Source organism: Physeter macrocephalus, chromosome 10, assembly GCF_002837175.3.
Source record: "Physeter macrocephalus isolate SW-GA chromosome 10, ASM283717v5, whole genome shotgun sequence".
Lineage (NCBI taxonomy): Eukaryota > Metazoa > Chordata > Mammalia > Artiodactyla > Physeteridae > Physeter > Physeter macrocephalus.
This window is the reverse complement of record NC_041223.1, coordinates 7,524,754-7,538,768: the sequence shown is the minus strand read 5'-3', so window position 1 is coordinate 7,538,768 and position 14,015 is coordinate 7,524,754. Positions and strand designations below refer to the sequence as shown.

Here is a 14,015-nt window from a genome sequence, read left to right as displayed (position 1 = left end):
GAAGGTTAACCAAGCAACTGGAATAATTTTTTTGTAGTTACAATTTAATCTTTTACCCCCAAATGCATATATTTTGCTTGCTATGACTTGACTATATTTGAAAACCCTTATTGATTTAGCATTTCGTTTTTAAAATAAGACTTGCAGTATTCTTCTATAATGGTGAAAAAATTAAAACTACCTAATCCCTTTTCCAGCATAAAGAATTGGTTTAATAATTATGGCCACCTACGCAGTAGACTAAATACAGCCATTTATAGTGATGGTACAGAAGAGAGATTCACAAACTCACAAATCACATGCAGACTCTATAAAATAGTAGAAGAATATAACCTTTTCTTTTAAAAACATATATGTGTATGTATATGCATAGATAAAAGTATAGAAGAATATTCATATCAGAGTAGAGTTGCAGGTGATTCCAATAATTGGTTGTTTTTCTTCTAATTTATATACAGTCACCATGTTGCTTAAATAAAAAATAATTTTGAAAAATTATGGGCAATGATCTTTTAAAAATAATTTGTTATTTTTTTCAGATTTTTAATCTGATGATACAGAATGATAGTGTTGTAGTAAATGAGTTTATCAGCCCAAAAACAGGGACCTGTAGTCTGAGTACTAACAAGTTACCTTAGAGACAAAGAAAATTATGGTATTGGGACTTTCCTAGAAAATTCAGGCTATGTGGTCACAATTAAGGTCTTTAACTTCTGGAGCTAACTGAAATAGATATTCATGAAGGGTCTAATAGGTAGGCTATCTCCAGTGGATGCATTTTATCTAGGCCTTGAAGAATGAAGGAATGGGATTTTTATCAGACAGAGAAGAGATGGAAAAATGGTGTTCCAGACAGAGAGAACAGCTGGAAGCTCACAAAGGTAAAAATAATTCAAATATGGGTGAACATGCCGGTGCAGCTGAGAATGAAAAGTGATGGGTGGTAAGATTGGAAAAATGTGTCGAGGCATTATGGGAAAAGCTTTGAAAGCTGTAATAAAAAGCCTGAACTTTCTTCTTCTGTAAAAAATAGGGAGCTACTGAAGGTTTTAATCAAAGGAGGGATAATCTCATTTCCAAGGCATTCCTCCCTAATACCACATGTAGGACCTGTTAATTATTCTAAGGTGGATTATTACTTTATTAATATCTCAAGAAGACAGATGCTTAGCAGACCCATTTGGGAGGTCTCCACCATGAAGCTTGAACATCAGCTGTTAGGTGTTATGTATGGTTAATGTCATGGAACAGGGTACCATAGAAGGCGACTCCTCTCCAACACCCAAGGCTGACCTTGGCCTCTGGGATAGAGAATATAGGCAAAAATATGAGTCAGATATTGCATGCAAGTTTAAATGAACACTGTTTTAGGGAACACTGTTTTAGGGAACTTAGATGAGCATATTATCTCAAATGCTAATAGTTAAAAGTTATCCTGTTACTGAACCAAATTTGAGTCCACTTGCCTGACGTGCAGCAAAGCCAATCTACTGACGCGGAGTTGTGGTGAAGGAAAGAACAGTGTTTATTGCAGGGCCAAGAAAGCAGGACAGGTAGCTCATGCTCAAAAGACCCAAACTCCCTGATGGCTCTTAGAGAAGGGTCTTTAAAGGCAAGGTGAGGGAGAGGGTCACAGGGTGCGTGATCAGCTCATGAACATTCTTCCAAATGGTTGGTGGTGAGGGAACGGTGGTGTTTCTGGAATCATCATCACCAACCTTCTCTTTCCAACTGGTTTGGGGTCTGCGTGCTGGTGGTCAGTATATAGTTAACTTCTTCCACCTGGTGGAGGTTTTAATATCTGCAAAACAACTCAAGGATATGGCTCAGGATATTATCTATAGCCCTTGAGGAGGAACTGTAACCCTTGATTTTGTTTTATGGCCAAACTATTATTATTTTGTCTCGCTTGACTGCCTTCCTTTGTTTCCTCATTTTCTCACTTCCCTGATTAAATTTGCTCTTGGAATTTGGGGAAGGCCTAGGAGTCTAAAGGTTTTTTACAAACAAGAGGTGGGGGATGTTGGGGGCAGCCTGTGCCGAGGAAGGCCCCACAGGGTCCTACCGCAATCCTACAATAATTAGGCTTGAGAAAGAAGTAGTTTAATGTGAACTTGCTTATTTTCTTAAATAATGTGTTTTACAATGATCAAGAGTAGAAATTATCAAAGAGATTATTATGATGTTTATTTTCAGACATCATTTTTCTACCAATCTGGAAAACTGAACCAAACAGCTAGTTAGTGTGATGTTTTGGAGCAAAGAGAGCACCAGAAATATCTTACTTCTGCGATTCCAACATCACAGGTAATGACAGTAACACTTCACTCAATTATATTTCCAACGAGTCCAGTAAAATGGAGAATAAATTTTAAATTGAAAATTCTGAAGGGCATATTCATACCAGTAAAAACTATTTAGTCTTATTGATAAAATAGAACATTCATTTAAAAATATTTTATAGTCTGAAAGTTCATTTCATGTGATTTTTTTTTTTTTTAAGATGTTGGGGGTAGGAGTTTATTAATTAATTAATTTATTTTTGCTGTGTTGGGTCTTCATTTCCGTGCGAGGGCTTTCTCTAGTTGTGGCGAGCGGGGGCCACTCTTCATCGCGGTGCGTTAGCGCGGCCCGTCTTGTTGTGGAGCACAGGCTCCAGACGGGCAGGCTCAGTAGTTGTGGCTCACAGGCCTAGTTGCTCTGCGGCATGTGGGATCCTCCCAGACCAGGGCTCGAACCCGTGTCCCCTGCATTAGCAGGCAGATTCTCAACCACTGTGCCAACAGGGAAGCCCTCATGCGGCTTTTAAATGTGGGACTTTCAGTCTTGTCCTGTAGGTATTATAAGAACCAAACTCCAACTTAATTTTTCTTAGAAAAATAAAATAAAAATCCAGATTTACTTTTTCACCCATAAACTGAGTGCATTCCCCAACCCATGTACAGCTTGGGTAATAAAAAGCTAAAGCCCTACTGGCTAAAGGCATGAGAGAGCAGAGCCCCAAACCGACAGACTAGCTGGAAATTAGGGGAGTGAGATTCCCCAAAAGCAGGAGGACCACAGAAAGCTGAACCCCAAAATCTGAATATAAACTCTTCCCAAATTCTGGGGCAGACCACCAGAGAGCCAGGCCAAAAAAGCAGCTGCCAGAAGCTGTACAATTGAGCTGAGTTACCAGCTGCCATACATCACAGGGGAGTCAGACTTTGTAGTTTAAGTCCAGGTCTGTTAACTTCTTACCAGAACAAAAAGCCTACAATCGTTAGAAGAGCACAGCAGGACTCAGAGAGACTGAAGTGACCACTTTAAGCCCTGTCCTTTGACTTCTGAAGCCAGTAAGACATGCAAAGGACAGGAAATCTGATCATGCTGGGGGGTAGACAGTGAGGCAGTGGAGAATGGCTGCCATTAGAACTGGATTCCAAGTGGGCCCAGACCTTGGATTCAGTAGTCACAGACTTCAAAGCAGCTATTGTAAATATGTTCAACCAATTAAGGGATGTTCAAAGAATTAAAGGAAAAATGATGCATGAGTAGATAGGGAATCTCAACAGAGAAATGGAAATGATATAAGAAATAGAAATTCTAGAGCTGAAAAGTGCAATAACTGAGATGACCAATTCACTAACTAGTCTCAATAGCAGATTGGAGATGGTAGAAGAAAGAACAAGTGAACTTGAAGGTAGATCAGTAGAAATGACCCAGTCTAAAGAAGAAGGGGGAAAAACAAACAAACAGTTCCTCAGAGACTTGAAGGACAATATCAGAGGTCCGGCACACAAAATCTTAGTTCTGCCTGTGCACTAGCTTCAGGTAAGGCAGCAGTGGCAAAGACTGAGAGCTGCATTCTGCTGTGAAAACTCATTTATCAGAACTGGATGTGCCAGGAGTAAGAGCAGACTTGCCTTAGACATTAAAGGGCTTAACTGCATCGAGAGAGAGGTTCTTGATTTGTATTTTTGCTTTTTTAATTACTTCCTAAATTTCATATGAAATTATCATTTGAAAGACTTTTTAGAGGACAGTCTCCCCACCCCACCCTCACTTATCTCTGATTTCCCCACTAACAATCATTTCAAACATAATTGTCAGGAAGAGCGCCCACCTCACTCCAGCACATAGCAGCCTTTCACCATCCAACTCTGGAGGCCCTTTGCCCCTTCCCCTTTGCTGTCCTCACCTTATTTCCCTCAATGAAACTCCTTCCCCATCCTTCTAATATGGCTTTACATTCAGGATAGAATTTCCGTGTTTTTCCAAAGTGGCTATTTTACATTTTTCTAATAAAATACATAAAAATAAGACATACTCAATGCAAAGAAAATTAAGAAAACACACAAGTATGGAAACAAAATCACTTAGAATCCAGTCAGTCAGAACTTTTAAAAAAAAAGCTTGTGGGTGCCCTTCCCTTCTGATATTTCCACGTATGTGCTTCGATACAGATTGTTGTACATCTGTGGAATCGTAGGTCTTGTGTTTTGTAACCTGATTTTTAAATCTACTAAAGTGTAGGTCTCTTTCCATATCAATAAATACAGACCAATGCCTGACTTAACCGCCCCAGAGAAAGCTGAATCCCAAGCTAGGGGCAGGAGGGTGTGCGATGGGACAAGGACAGGGACGGAGGGAGGAAGCTCAGGTGCCTGTGGTGCTGAGCACAGAGGGAACATCTGAACGTCTTTCATCTCCAGGCACCCTACTCACACTCAGGGGTGTCTGAGGCGAGGGTGGGTGTGGGGGTTGAAGTGCAGGTGTTTACAGTACAGTGGGACCCCTCCTGCCGGTCACTGGGCTCAAATCTTCCTTCCACTCACAGAATTTCTCTCTGCACCTTATCGTAACTTCTCCTCCTCCCTTATGGGTTCCCATTTATGGAAGAACCAGTGTTAGCACCTCGGACTGCTCTGTGCTTCTCTCAGGTGTCTCCTCTGCCTTTTTTCTCTGGTTCCTGGAAAACTTCAAACGGATGTTCGAAGTCACTAAGTCGCTCGTCCCCAGCGTTCCATCAGGGCTGCTCGCTGCCCCCGTTTGTTTCTAGTTTCAGCAGTTACGCTTTGAATCTCCAACAATTCCTTTTTGCAGAATGCTCCTTCTCCCCCGACTAACCACTCTTACTTTATCAGTGTGATGGCCTCTGGCGTCTCAGCGAAACTCTGAATTAGGGTTTTTAGTGCTCCCGTTTCTTGCAGTCACTTGTTACCGAGAACCATTTGCTCCGAACGTTCAGATGGTTCTCGGTTGAACTTTGGAGTCTTGCCCCAGCCTGGGCGCTTTCCTCTGCTTGTGTTTGCAGATGGGCATGTGGCCCGCTCGGAGCCAGGTGAGGAGTACGCGGTGTCTGTTCAGTTCTGCCGTTCCCACTGGCTGTGATTTTTCTCTGGTTTGCATGGGATGAGGAGGAGACCTCCATGGGCTCAGAGAGTTCTAGCAGCTTCTCCTCGTGGGGGGGTTGACATGGCTGCAGAAGACAGCTGGGCAAGGAAAGAACCACCTCTGCTTCCAGCCATTCAGCAGCTGACCCTGGAGTATCTGTCCTGCAAACCCCCTCTAGACACGCGTGCCACTCAGGGCCAGCCCTCCCAACCGGTCGCCGGCAGCCCACGCCGCAGGCTCCTGAACCAGCTGGATGCCCAGAATCCTCCCACTTTCTCAAGGCTTGGCTCCAGCCCGGTAGCTGTGAGTGAGGGCCATAGAGAGGGCAGGGGACAAGGGTTGAGTGTCTTTGCTCAGCTCCCTGACAGGCTTGCTTCCCTTAGACAGGTCCTATGGCAGCAGGTGGTGCCCGCCTGGCTGGACTCAGACCCGCTTTGCTTTCTGCTGAAACTCCCGAAGCTTTAGGTCTCTGGGCAGGATACGTCTCTAGTTTCTGTCTGTGGTTTGCAATTTTTAGGGTTGTATTGGTTGGGCCCTTTCAGCTGGAAATTGGGAGAGAGAGGAATTCATAAATATGTGGATCTCTGCGGCCCTTGGGAGTTGGAAGCCAATGTGGATTTCTTAAGGCTTATTTCCTGAGCAGGTCGTAGTTTTCTCCGCTTTGAACCCACCCCCTTTAGATAGACACGGCCCACCCATGACCGGCTGTGCCGTTTGGTGGTACACACAGCCCCACCCGTCGCGTCATGAGAGTCTCCAGCATACAGGGCAGCTCTGCACCTTCACGTGGGAAGAGCAGCCCTGCAGGGCATCCGTCTCAGTTACCATGTTGGTTTCACCTCCCGGTGCCTTCCTCTTTGTCCAGCCCCTTTATCTCACTCTCTATTTTCTAATCCCTCTTTGCTTTGTTTCTGAAGCCTCTGCTTTCCCCTCCATCTGGGTGGGCTGGGCTGTGGAAAAAGGAAAAGAGGAAAGAGAATGCAGGAGGAAGAAGGCTCAGGAGCAACGGGGCGTTGAGGCTTTATTCTTAACTGCATTCTTCAAGTGAAATCCTTTACGTTTAGGGTATCTCTTTAAGTCGTTCTACTTATTCTAACAAAATCTTATGAAGTGGTCCTATATCTTTTTTTTTTTCCAGCTTAGATTCCCTAGAAAACAGATCTAGAAGCAAAACTTAGGTGTTCCATCTCTACCGGGAGGAGAGCCTGCATGTGGGGAGGGGGATAGGGGGAGTGAGGTGGGGTCCACAGCAGTGTCCAATTGGAAAAATTACTAATGTAAGTAACATGTTAGATTCTGTGGTTCCCAGACCTGAGCATGCAGCAGAATCCCCTGGAGGATTTGTTCAAACACGGGTTTCTGGGTCCCAACCCCAGAGTTTCTGATTCAGTGGGTTGGAGGTGGATCCCAAGAACTTGCATTTCTCACAAGTTCCCAGATGATGCTGTGCTGCTGGTCCACGCGTTTGAGAACCGCTGTGTTGAGTCGTTTAATATTATGAACAGAATGATTTACCAAACTCCTATGTATTTCTAGATCTCTACTTTTTTTGTAGTAAAACATTTTCTGGTAAAATGCTCAGAGAGATGCATTTCATTATGAGCTTAATCCCCCATTTAGTTGTTTCTCTACATTGTCCTTCTGAATTTAGCCATTTTTCCCTTTGAGGACTGTAAACCTCCTTATTCGTTATTCTTATTTTCTTAGAAATCAGCTTTATCAGAAAGTGTGTGGGTATGTTATTCTGAGATATAGCTTAAGAAATCAATAGCAATTATCTGTAACCAGAATAAATATCATTAAAATAAAGATGTTACCTGCTTGCAGTTATTTACTAAAGACCAAAGGTAAAAAGAGAGAATAACAGCAAAGCCCACTATGTCTTAATAGTAAAGATATGGGACCTGCGTTAGAAAACACAAAAATCCAGCAAGGTGTCAGCGAGGCCTGCTCCCTCCGGAGGCTCTAGGGGAGAATCTGCTCCATACCTCTCTGGTAACTTCCAGGGTTGACGGCTGCTATGGGCTAAGATATAACCCCCCCAAATTCATATGCACCTCAGAACGTGATTGTATTTGGAGATAGAGTCTTTTTTTTTAAATCCTTCAATGGCTTCCCTAAGCCTTATTTTTTTTAATTTAATTTTTATTTTATATTGGAGTATAGTTGATTTACAATGTTGTGTTAGTTTCAGGTGTACAGCAAAGTGATTCAGTTACACACACACACATATATATATATATATATATATATATATATATATATATATATATATCTCCACTCTTTTTCAGATTCTTTAAAGGGGAAATTAAGTTGGAATGAGGTTGTTAGGTGGGCCCTAATCCAAATGGCTAATGACCTTGTTAGAAGGAGATTAGGACATAGACACACGCAGAGGAAGACCAGGTAAAGACAGAGGGAGAAGACAGCTGTCTTCAAGCTAAGGAGAGAGGCCTCAGAAGAAACCAACTTTGTTGACACCTTGATCTCAGACTTCGAGCCTCCAGAACTGTGAGGAAATAAATTTCTGTTGCTTAAGCCACACTGCATCATGGCAACCCTAGCAAGCAAAGACACAGGCCATCCTTGCTCGTCCTTAGCTTGTAGATGCATCATTCCAATCTCTGCCTATGTCTTCCCATGGTGTTCCCCCCAGGTGTGTGTCTGTGCCTCTGCTTCCTCTTCTTATAAGGACACCAGTCATTGGATTAGGGCCCACCCTGATCCAGTGTGACCTCATCTTAACTAATTATATCTGCAAAGACCCTATTTCCGAATAAGATCATCTTCTGAGGTTCCAGATAGACATAAATTTGGGGAGGGGTGGGGAGAACACTATTCAACCCAGTACAGTGTGCAAAAATTAACTACCTTCCAGCAGGCATGTAAATCACTGATAACCTCCATACGAGTGGTTTTCAAACTCACCTTCTTGTTAGACTAGATTCTGATTTGATTTGTCTGCAGCGGAGCTTAGGCTTGTTTTCACTTACTCCAAGTAATTTTAACGAGCAGTCAGTGTTGAAAACCACATTTTAAAACCATTCATTGGGACTTCCATGGTGGTGCAGTGGTTGAGAATCCGCCTGCCAATGCAGAGGACATGGGTTCAATCCTTGGTCTGGGAAGATCCCACATGCGGTGGAGCAACTAAGCCCGTGCGCCACAACTGCTGAGCCTGCGCTCCAGAGCCCGCGAGCCACAACTATTGAGCCCGAGTGCCACAAGTACTGAAGCCCGCGTGCCTAGAGCCCGTGCTCTGCAGCAAGAGAAGCCACCGCAATGAGAAGCCCATGCACCGCAGCAAAGAATAGTCCCCGCTCACCGCAACTAGAGAAAGCCTGCACGCAGCAACGAAGACCCAACGCAGCCAAAAATAAAAAATAATAAATTTATATTAAAAAACCCATTCATTATGCTACTTATTAACATCAACATTAGATCAGTAATCATAATGCAATTGGGAACGTTTATCGGGTATTTAATATCTCGGGCATTGGGCTAAGTATTTTACATATATTACCTGAGTGACAGCATCAGTCCAGTTCTTACCCCCATTTTATAGATAGGGACACAGAGGGTTAAAGACACTAAGAAAATCACCAAGGGACACAAAGCTAGGAGTGCTAGATCGGCACCTGGGCTGACTCCAGAGCTGCGGCTCCCCTCTTCCCTGAGATCTGTCCAGATTCAGAGCCTGTCATCTTCCTCTCATCTTCACATAGTCTCAGTTATTTAGAGAAATCGTAAACATTTTCAGATGAGTAATTGCTGGTCTTCACTACAAAGAAATAAAACAGCTTGAACTTTGAAGATTTGAGGGTGAGTCACGAAGGTCTTCAGTTAATAAATGATGAGGCATTATTTGTATTATCCACCTTGGAGAGCAGCTGATATGACAGGTGATGCTCTATAAACCTTGCATCACACAGTGGTGCCTCTTTATGCCGGTGAAGTCACCTGTTCTAGGTGATCGTTGCAGACTCTTGGGTTTCCTGTCTCGTCTCTGGGTCTTGCTATCATCTCCTTGGAATCTCGTTCTGTCCCGGGCCCAGGGCTTCTGCTCTGGACCTCTCCATTTGCAACCTTCCAGACTCTTCCTCTAGCTTTTAGAACTTCCTCCTCCCTGTTGTGAGCTCTCTCGATGCCTCTGGTTTCCTGAATAAGAAACTCTGTCCCTGTGGGACCTGCGCTCCCTTCCCCACTGGGGGCACAGACACGAGTGGTTCTTCAGCTTCAGACCTGAGCCTGGCACCTCCACTGCTGCAGGCAGATCTGAACCTCATTGGCCCGCACGCTTCTGTCCTTGAGCCTAGGCTGCCCATCGCCCTGCTCAGTACCCTTCTCTCCCCCTTTTTTCCCTTCTAAATGCAACTCATTGTTGAAGGATCTGTTTATGTCCCACCTTCTTCACGAATCTGACTGCTCTGGGTCCCACCAGTCATTTCTTTCCCCGAGGCCCTCACGCATTTATAGTCAGTCCCATTCCATTTAGATCTCAATTCCTCTGCATCTGCTGCCCATGAATTGATCCTGGCTCTCTACGCCATGTAATAAGCTCCTCACAGAGGCAGAAGCAGAGCCTGCTCATCACTGGTATTGCTCGCAGCCTCATCTGCGTGATGCCAGGCACATCACCGGTATTGCTCGCAGCCTCATCTGCGTGATGCCAGGCACACCACCGGTATTGCTCGCAGCCTCATCTGCGTGATGCCAGGCACACCACCGGTATTGCTCGCAGCCTCATCTGCGTGATGCCAGGCACACCACCGGTATTGCTCGCAGCCTCATCTGCGTGATGCCAGGCACACCACCGGTATTGCTCGCAGCCTCATCTGCGTGATGCCAGGCACACCACTGGAAGCTGTAAATACCTGATGATTAGTTTTCATACCTGCAGCTCATCACGATGGTTCATACAGATCAGAAAAGCATTAACTTTTTGGTATTCAGATACCCAGATAATGCTATCGGATCATGTTAAAGAAATTTTCATTAAAACTAGAATTAATAATGACATCCTTCCCCCTCATGGAGCCCCAACCCAAATGATTTTCTTTATGATTACACTATTTTTAACCATTATTAGGCTCTGTGATGGCGGCTTGTTGATTAGAAATGGAAGCCATCCATGGGGGTCAACGTGTGATTGTCTGGCCAGTGCTAAATGTAGCCAGAGGCACCCTACACCCAGTGGTCAAACCAAAGGCACATTGGAGTCAAATACTGTGATGTCCTCTAAACTTAGAATCTCTCACGTGAGAATTTGTTCAAGAAGGCTAAACAAGACATCTATGGAAAAGCCCGGGGCGGGTCATCAGGGGTCATTCCCTGTGGTTTCAGGAGCGGGCAAGCCCCCTCCTGAGGTCCTAAGTCTCTTGCATCCCTGCATTGTTTTTACCTTATTTCCTACCTTTGGCCTTTGTATATTGAAGATATTCTGTTACTCTGGTTCTAAGGATAATTTAGAAATCAAAACTTGAGCATAGATCTGATAATGACCTGCTCCAGCATTTTCTCATTACAACTCAAGTTAACATAATGTCTGTTTGGATTTTAATGACTAGGAAAAGCTAAAAAAATCACTTGGTTGGAAGCTCTTCGAAAGTATCTAATTAGGCCAGAGTTGTGCTTTCTGCAGGATGAAGCAGTGTGATCCCTTCCAGCATATTCCATGAACAGTTGTTTGAATCTTTTATCAGATTGGCTTTCTGCCCGTGCCAAGGGGAGTAATTCTCTTTGTGTAAAAATGACTTGAAATTTAAATAAAAGTGACTTTAAAAGAAAATTAACAGGATGGGTACACCTGGATTTATGAGCATTTAAAAATAATGTTAAATATGCACACTTCGAAAAAAAAAAGGAGATGCTTCACTTGTTCTTGGTAGATTGCCTTAGGACAGACGTAAATGCTTGTGTCTTTGATTCAAACTTAGTTAAATTTGACAAGAGATGGGTTTTAGGTCTCCCTGGGAGCTACAAACAGCTTTTAGTACTTTATTTCAGGAAAAAGTCTTCAGCCTACAAAGTTCATTGGCTTTGGTACATATGCCAACCTCTCTCCAGAGACAAAAACATATCTCAGACCCAGAGCTGTTTTGGCAGCAGGCAGAGAGCTCAGAGCCGATTAGGAAGCACCAGCCCCAGGAGGCAGGGGTCTGACTCCTGACTGTACGCGCAAGAGTCAAAACCAAGCCCTTCCATCCTCGTGACTGCAGTGTCTGTTCCCTACTGGGAACGTAAATGTGTGTGTGTGTGTGCATTTCTTTACAGGTATGTAATTTGTTTATATTAATTTCTTTTGTGCTTTTGAAAGATGGCAGGCTCCCAGTCATAAAAAGAGAAACTGGGCTAGGTATTTCAAGCGGGAACGGATTGAATAAAAGGATTTGGGTTTGAGCTGTTTTGGAAAGACTAGAAAAGCAAGGAAGGACAGCTCCTGCAGAACCCCTGCCCTGCTCCACAGCATTACAGAGCCTGTGGGTCCCGTCCATTTGCCCCTGTGTAGCCGGGGAGTGGTTAAAAGCACTGACTGTTGTCACTGCTACAGTTGGAGCGGGTGCTGCTGCCACAGCCAGAAGCAGAGTCCCCACTACCTCCCTCCTGCCTTCTCACCTTGCACCAGCGCCCCCTACTGGCAGAACCTAAACAGAACCCTGCTGGCAAGGATTCTGAGAATTGTAGTTTCCACTCCTCCAGCATCTGAGATGCAAAACAAAGTATAGAGGACTGACAATATGTGGTCTGGATGGTATCATAGTGCTTTAGAAACTAAGTTATCATAGCACTTTAACCACTTAAACATTTATTTTAAATTAATTTTATTGTGATACAAAATACAAAAAAATCCTTTTTGACAATTTCTTTTATGGGAGAGTGAAAAAGATCACTTTTTAAAAATAAATTTATTTCTTTTTATGTATTTATTTTTGGCTGCATTGGGTCTTTGCTGCTGCGCAGGCTTTCTCTAGTTGCGGAGAGCGGGGGCTACTCCTCGTTGCGGTGCGTGGGCTTCTCATTGCAGTGGCTTCTCTTGTGGCGGAGCACGGGCCCTAGGTGTGTGGGCTTCAGTAGTTGTGGCTCGCGGGCTCTAGAGCACAAGCTCAGTAGTTGTGGCGCACGGGCTTAGTTGCTCCACGGCGTGTGGGATCTTCGCGGACCAGGGATCGAACCCGTGTCCCCTGCACTGGCAGGCGGATTCTTAACCGCTGCGCCACCAGGGAAATCCAAGATCACTGGTTTTATATTAGAGAATATCTTTGTGTTTAAAGAGTAGGGGTATTTTAATTCACACAATTCAAAAGCAGCTAAATACGTTCATAAAAGGATAGCTCTTGCTGGGCCTTGCTGTGTCATCTATGAAAAGCATTCCTTTATCGTTAGCTAACCAAGTTATCTGAAGCTCAGCTAGAGGAAGCAAATCCTACTCTTTGAGAGGTTATATTTGACACTGGCTGACATTTTTCTAAGTCAAAATGCTTTCTCTGGCAGTTAAATCACCTGTTTGACCTCTGAGATTTTATATACTTTAATTGCATCCTTTATATGTTTAATTCTAATGGGAAATTATTTCAGATAAATAACCATCTGCAAGTTTACTTAAAATGAAATTGTTGTGCTTTGGAAAACCAGTACCTACATTGACGATAAATCTCTTTTAAGTTACATGCATATATGTGTATATTCTTACTTCTTTAATCTCCATAAATCTTTTCAGTAAGTCTGTGAAGTGAGCCAGCTACTACTGACCCCAGTTCTTTTTTTCCAGCTATGTTAGTCGACAGGTCATTAGCTGTAGAACCAAGACAAGTCAGGTTCTATAAATAAATATTATTACAGTTTGCTTATGAATATGTATCTATAAGACCACTCAATTCCTATTCCAACAACATTAATTTTCTCATCATGCTACAGTCTAGAGCAGGGGTCTTCACGCTGGGGCAAGCATACCATTGGGAGGTGTGCAGAGAAAATCACAGGTAGAGGGCCTGGCTACTTTGAAGGGAATCAGTTTTCAGAGCCTCAACGCACATATGTCCAAAATGGATCTGTCTGAGGATATGTACATGATGAGGATACAGGTCTTTTCCTGATATCCTTCTCCCCCTTTGCGGAAGGACTCCCACCTCTCTTCCATCTTACTATGATGTATTGACCTGGGGTTTTAAAACCTGTGGGGAACCAAACAGTGAGACAGTTTGGAATATTGGTAAGAAAGTAACTAAGAAAGAAAGTAAATGACCCTAATGATTTGATTAAACAACTTTTTGTAAGTCTGATGGTTTCCATTTCTTTCCTGACAGCAAGACTGTAGGAGTCTTAAATGGCATGTTGGTTAATAGAAAAGTTAAAAATAATTTTGATGATAGATTATTCTGTAAATCTTGGCACTGAGAAGGAAGCAAAGGAATTGAGTAACAATACTGTAACAAAACCCTCTCCATTCCCATTAATTTATTTATACAGACAAGTTTTCTTGGCACATAAATTTATAAAAATGAAAAACAGGAATAGAATTGATGTTGAGCCCTAACTCATTCTAGTAATAAACAATCTTCAACCACAGATTACATGAACTAAGTGGAAAACCCCGGGCTTTTTTAACATTCTTCTAGAAAAGGGGCAGTGCATTTCCAACA

At 43.3% G+C, this 14,015-nt stretch overlaps 1 protein-coding gene across 3 annotated transcripts in view; it reads left to right on the top strand.

Moving 5' to 3' along the window:
* The window catches only part of SLC22A3 (solute carrier family 22 member 3), a 91,832-nt gene that overhangs the window by 30,203 nt on the left and 47,614 nt on the right, over positions 1 to 14,015 (top strand). The gene's annotated exons all lie outside the window — the stretch shown is intronic.